Genomic DNA, 6,000 nt, shown 5'->3' on the forward strand with positions numbered 1-6,000 from the left:
AAAATCCCATTAGATTTCCCTTAATTATAATCATAACATTATTAGAATTTCCTTATTGTTAAAGCCAACTGTTGATGCAAGCAAGACCAGAAAATAGCATTGTGTGATCGCTGCAGCAGTGCACCGCATGATCTGCGGGAGAAAAATTACTCCTTGCACATTTTTATTTAAAATGAGTTTTTAAAACCTATGGTTTAAAACATTTGAGGTGGAGGGGAAGCTGCTATTATGCTAAGCAACAGTCTTGGAATTAAATCCTTCAGAGCCTCAGCCTTGTTTCTCATCCCTCAATTAGGCTCCTAAATTGTTATGCCTGTTGTTACCAGCACTGATCCCTTCTTCACCGAGGTGACAAACATTGTTCCCTGGAAACTTTATTTATTCATAAATCTTTGCCGTTTCCTTTCTAGGAGGAAAAAAAAAAAATAAAAGAAGAAGAAAATCAACCTGACTTTAACATGTGAAAGGTCCTGGAGCTCTGTAAGAGGACAGCTGAACAGTCGCGGTGCCAAACCACAGGTGTGCGGGCACGTGGCAAACAACTGGCAGCATGGAGTGTGTAAGACCAAGCATGTTTATTGAGCCTCCTCAGTGCCTGCAGCTGCTGCTGCTCCTGTACCTCTGCTGTGTGTTGGTGCCATTTATTACCATACAGCCCAGCAGAATGGGCTGTGCTTGCAGTTTACTACAGATCTCTACAGAACGCAGCGCTGATCTTTCCAGCTTGGAGGATGCTGTGTGGCAGTCTGCTCCTCACTGCTCTTCTCTGCCTGGGACAGGTGTATGCATCAAATCGAGGGGAACCTGTTTGAACAAAACTGTTGCAAGGGCTTTGCACTGTGCTGGGCAGTTGTCTGCTCTTTGCTTTTCCGTAGCAGAGGTACCTCATCTTGGAGGAAGACTTGCTTCACTCAGACTTTCATTTTGGAAGCAGCTTTGCTGCAGTGCCACGGTGCCAGTGTGCGATAGGAGTAGTCCTCAGCAGAGCGTGCTGGGAACACTATCCGCAGCCCTCGTACAGACAGAGAAGCATGTCGCATCCCTCTGAGCTCGGAGGGTTGAACTGGCGGCCAAAGCGCGGCGGTTGGTCATTTGGTGTCCAAAGGGCCGAGACAAATTGGTGCTGCAGCCTCCGTGCTCTCATTACCAAGCAGCAGGAGAGCATCCGTGTCGCTGCTTTCCTCGCCTTGCAGCTATTTTTGCTCCACAAGTCCTGTATTTTCAGACAGTGATCTACTTGCAGCAGTCAGCATCCATCCCTGGAAGTGGCTAGAGTGCATTTCACGTTGAAAAAAAAAGAAATTGATCTGTGCTTCTCTGGCTAAAGAACTGGCTTCACTTTAAAACAGCTCGAGCGATGGGAACGCTGCCACAGTGCTCTGGAGAGTGACACAGCAAACTGCTGCATTGCTACTGCTGTCCTTGTCCAGGATGCCCAGTAATCAGCTTGATGAAGGCTCCAGTTTCCTCATTTGCAAGTTTATGTTGCTTCACTTTGGCACTGACTTTCTACAGTGGTGTTTGTGCAACTCTTCCCAGAACCCTTGAAGCGCAGTTGCCTTCGACAACCGTTTCACCCGTGGCCCTGGTGAAACTCCTGGGTTGGGCAACGGCAGGCTACCGCCTTCAGCGCACTGGATTGAGTGGGACTATTTTGGTGCCTCCCTTCCCAGGTGCCACCCGCTCCCAAGTGCCTCCCTGGCGAGGGTGATGCCAGCTGCAGCCATCCCATGTCCTAAAATGTCTGGCGGAACGCTGGAGCACTTGAAATGTTGACTCTGCTCCAGACATCGCTGTGCCCTCCCCTAGCACAAGGGCTTCTGCAATGTCCAGGCTCTCGTTAGCACAGCCCTCAGAAGAAAAGGAACCTGTGGGGAGCTGCTGACCGCCAGCTCTCTTTAGCAGGCAGGAAGGAGAGGAGGGGGGCTGCCCGGCCACTGGCACCCAGCCTGGAGCACAGGCTGTTGGCGGACAGGAATGCAGATGAGATGTAATGGAGTTTGAAAGCACAGGGCAATCTCGGGGTCCTGGTGGGGAGGGAAAGGCACCCTGCGAGGTCAGGAAAGTGGAGCAAACAAACCCCGTAGTTGCAGCTCTGCACCTTCCTGCCTCTTCCCCAGTAGCATCTGGCAGAAATTTAAGGAAAAGGAGGAGAATAGAGCTGTCAAGGGGCAGCAGCTCCATTTGGGAGGGTGAGGGTTGGGCAGGATCAGGGCATAGGGGCAACATTTAGGCCCATTTATTTTGCCTGACAAGCAGGCTGTCTAAGGATGGTCTGGAGCAGGTCTGGTTGGTTCCTGCTCTGAATGTTCCTCTTGGCTCTAGTTTTCCAGCCCTTTGCTGCAGCTGTGCAAGACCTGCTGTGTCCCTTGGGCTGCGTTCCCTCCCTGATGTTAGTTTCAGGTGGCTTCCTCTTGCAGGCTGACTTGTCTGTCACCGCCCTGTGAAATCTAGGCTGACTCGAATTAGGGTTTTGTCTGTGAGTTTGCTGGAAGTTGAATTTATGCTGGTTCTGGGGGATGTCCCAGAGATTTTTATTTTCTTTTATTCCAGCAAAATAAAAGAGGCTGCAGGGGATTCTGCCCTTCATGTTGCTCGGCTTGAGGAGCTCTGCAAGGTCCCTGGTCCAGTGTCCATGTCCTGCTTTGTTGCTCTGCAGAGGTGATGGAGCCAGTGCTGCTCAGTGAACCTGAGATTGGGCACACCAGTCCTTGGTAGGTGAGACCTTGCTTACGTTGCAGAACTACTGCCACAGCAAGAGAGGAGTATTCCGTTGTCATCTGTGTGGTATTCAGTTTCATGCGCTGCAATTAAACCAGCTGCCAAATAATGATGTGGCAAATCTGAGTGGTGTGGCCTCCTCTGATCTGCTCCTGGAAGCTAGGCAGATGAGCTGGAGTGGAAAACATCTGCTCTGTGCATCCTGGGTCATGGTGATGATTTATGACTTTAAGTAGATCTTAATTTTGCAGGTAAAACATTTCCTACCCAGACATACCAAAGATGGCACCAGTTCCTCCCAGTCCCCCCAGGTCCCTCCGAAAAGAGCAAGGGCAGCATTGCTGCCGTCCTTTTGAGCAGGGATGAATCAGCAGAGGTGAATAGCAGAAAGGGGCTGGTACTGCTGCAGTTTCTCTGCAGACACAAACTACGTGAACACATTCATCATATCCTGAGAATGCACCCCGGATTTTCTTTTACGTCTATTGTTATTACAGGCTGGTTGGGCTTGAAAGGTAGAAATCAACTGTATCCGAACAAGCCTGTCTCATGTAGTCAGCAATTCCTGGCTCCTGCTGGGGGCTGCAAGGGGCTTTCCTGGTCTTCACAGGTGTGAGCCTGGCAGAGCCGCTGCAGAGTGCGAAAAGCACTTGGGGTTCACATCCATTCCGTACGTTATTCCATGTCTCACCAAAGTTGCAGAAGCTAGCAGGTTTATCGCGCAGGCACTGCCAAAGATCTTGTCTGAAACTGTGTCTCAGCAGATGTGTGACTGGTGCCACCAGCAGAAAAGTGCCACCTGGACTGGAGCATCCCAGCTGACTTTGGTTTGGCCAGCTGGGAGGTGGCAGGTGGCACGATTTTCACTTGCTCTCTGAGGCTGTTTGGAGATGCTAATGAGGGAAATGGAGCTTTTTCTTTTATTTAGAGAAGGACCACTCGTAAGTGGTGCTGTGCTCCAGTTCAAGAAGGGCTTCACTGAGTTCATCTGTCCATCTCTTGAAGGCTGGAGAGAAAGGAAAACTATGACGCTTCCTCTGCAGCTGGTATTTCCGAGGTGCTCGCAGAGGAGTTGGATGTGAACTTCTTTGAATAGCGTACGAAATGCCAGGGCCAGGTGACGGGGTTGCCATGATTGTATAATGAGTCTTGCATTGGTTGCATGTTTTTCTTAGAGTCAGTTCCTGGAATCACACAATTATGTAGGAACACGTTGTTTAATTTTCAAGGAAGAAAGTCCATTTCAGGATCTCCCTGTCCCCAGACCTTCACAGCTAAAGGGGAGTGAGAAGGTCCTGGGTTGGCTTACCTGGCTGTTTTAAGCTGTTGATGTTTTGCAGCCCGATTCATGCTTTTAAAAATGGACAGTAGAAGACTTTCCCCAATTTCTGAAGCACGTTCAGTAGTCCTTTCTAGCACTTCAAAGGCTGAATACATAAAAACCCAGCTGCTCTTTCCTTGTCTCCTCTCTAACCCAGCACAGAGGCAAATCAGAGTAGCTCTTTGTTGGTGAAAATGATCCATTCTGGGTGCACGAAACAGGTTCTGCAGGGCTTAAATGTTTTGGTGAGATCTTGGCAGCCTTTGAGGCACTCAGCCTGTTGGTGTTGCCCACACCTCATTGACTTTGAGGAGATTCCTGTTGGATGTTTGGGAAAGGAGATTTGAGAGCTGATGAGCTTAATGAACAAAAGCCACGGCTTGGCTGCTGCACTGGGACTCGTGCAGTGCGGGAACCTCTACAGTGGTCCCTAGCCCATGCCCTTGCTACAGTTGAGTGGAGCGCATCTCTTCCTGAAGTTAAGGATGCTGAGCTGGGCGCTGAAGGCTTTGCTGTGCAGCACAGCTAAAAATCAAGTAGATTCCTGAATGTGCTACAAGAGCCTAAAGCTGGGCTCTAGGCCTGCCTGGGGGCTCAGCAGCCACGCATCCAGGGTCACCCAGCACCCATCCCCTGTGCTTTGCTTCCCAAAAGTCAGACACTGCTGGGAGGGTATTTCCAAAACTTCCCCAGGTTTCTTCTCCTCCTTGATATATATATAGTTTTTAAAATTCATCTTAGTTATTCTCAAATCCATCTTAAAACAAGTCCTTTCAAAATCTCTGCTTTATCTTTGGCTTTCCATGCCCATGCCCTGACTCAGGGCATTCTGTGATGAAAATCCCAGCTCTTCCCAGTTTGAGATGGAAGAAAAGCCTCATCTCTTGCTTTGCAGCAGCATTAAAAGGAAAAAGGTTATTTGGGCAAGTCCGTGGGGACAGGAGGGGACGTGCCAGCCTGGCGGCAGGTGGTCAGCAGCACCCGCCCCCCGCCTCCCTGGGCAGCCGGATGCAGGCGCATCCCCACCCTGGGGCTTCAGGGGATGAGCAATGGCGTGGCTCACCTCAAAAGGAGCCGGAGCCCTGGGGTGCGGGCTCTCGCCCATCTGCCTTTGCGTTAGATGCTGCTTTTGCATCTAAAAAAGGATCCAAGGAATTTGGGCTCCTGGGAGGGAGGGGTGAGCTGGATGGGGAGGATGCTGGTAATTACAGTGGCTGAGTACATCTTCTTCACCCTGATAACCTAATCAAGCTGTCGAGCCCTTAAAATAAGGACTTTAGCCCAGGGTAAAATAACGGTGATAACATCCCTAAGCACAGGGATTTTTGTCTTTCAAGGGCTAGCTAGACAAAGACAAATTGTGGCAAAGTCAAGTTGTGGCGAGAGCCAGGGACCACCACCTTCCAGAACAGCCCTGCACAGGCTGGACTGCGCCTGTCTCCCTTCTGGAACAGCAAGGTGTGATAATCCCTTAAGCATTTACAGCTAGCAGCTGGGCTGGAGCAAACCATCTTCTGCCCCATTTGCATCAGCCTGGACCCACAGAAGATGGGTGGCAGGGTCATGTCTGACAGGCTCTGTCCCCTACAGCGGGCCATCTTGGGGAGCCCTGTGGCTCCCCTAAAGCTGTGCCCTGTGCGGAGGCTCCTGCCCTCTCCTGCCACGGTGAGGCTTGGGTCTGGCAGGCTTGTTTTTCTAGCATGGCAAGTCTGCCTAAAATACCTAGGTAGGGCCCAGCGTGGCTAATGGCCTTCTGGGGACAGAGCCAGCAACCAGCCCTCAACAGCAATGGGCACCTCCAGGGCCGGGGGTCCCCTGCCCTCAGGAGGTGGGGAGGGAGCAGAAGGCTACATTTTAGGGCTCATGTCCACCCCAGCGGTGCCCAGCTCTGCCCTGGGGCACTGGGCACAGGCACATTCCTGGCTGCGTGTGCGCGTGAGACGTGGCACGGCTGGGAT

This window comes from Chlamydotis macqueenii, chromosome 8, assembly GCF_036417535.1.
Source record: "Chlamydotis macqueenii isolate bChlMac1 chromosome 8, bChlMac1.mat, whole genome shotgun sequence".
Lineage (NCBI taxonomy): Eukaryota > Metazoa > Chordata > Aves > Otidiformes > Otididae > Chlamydotis > Chlamydotis macqueenii.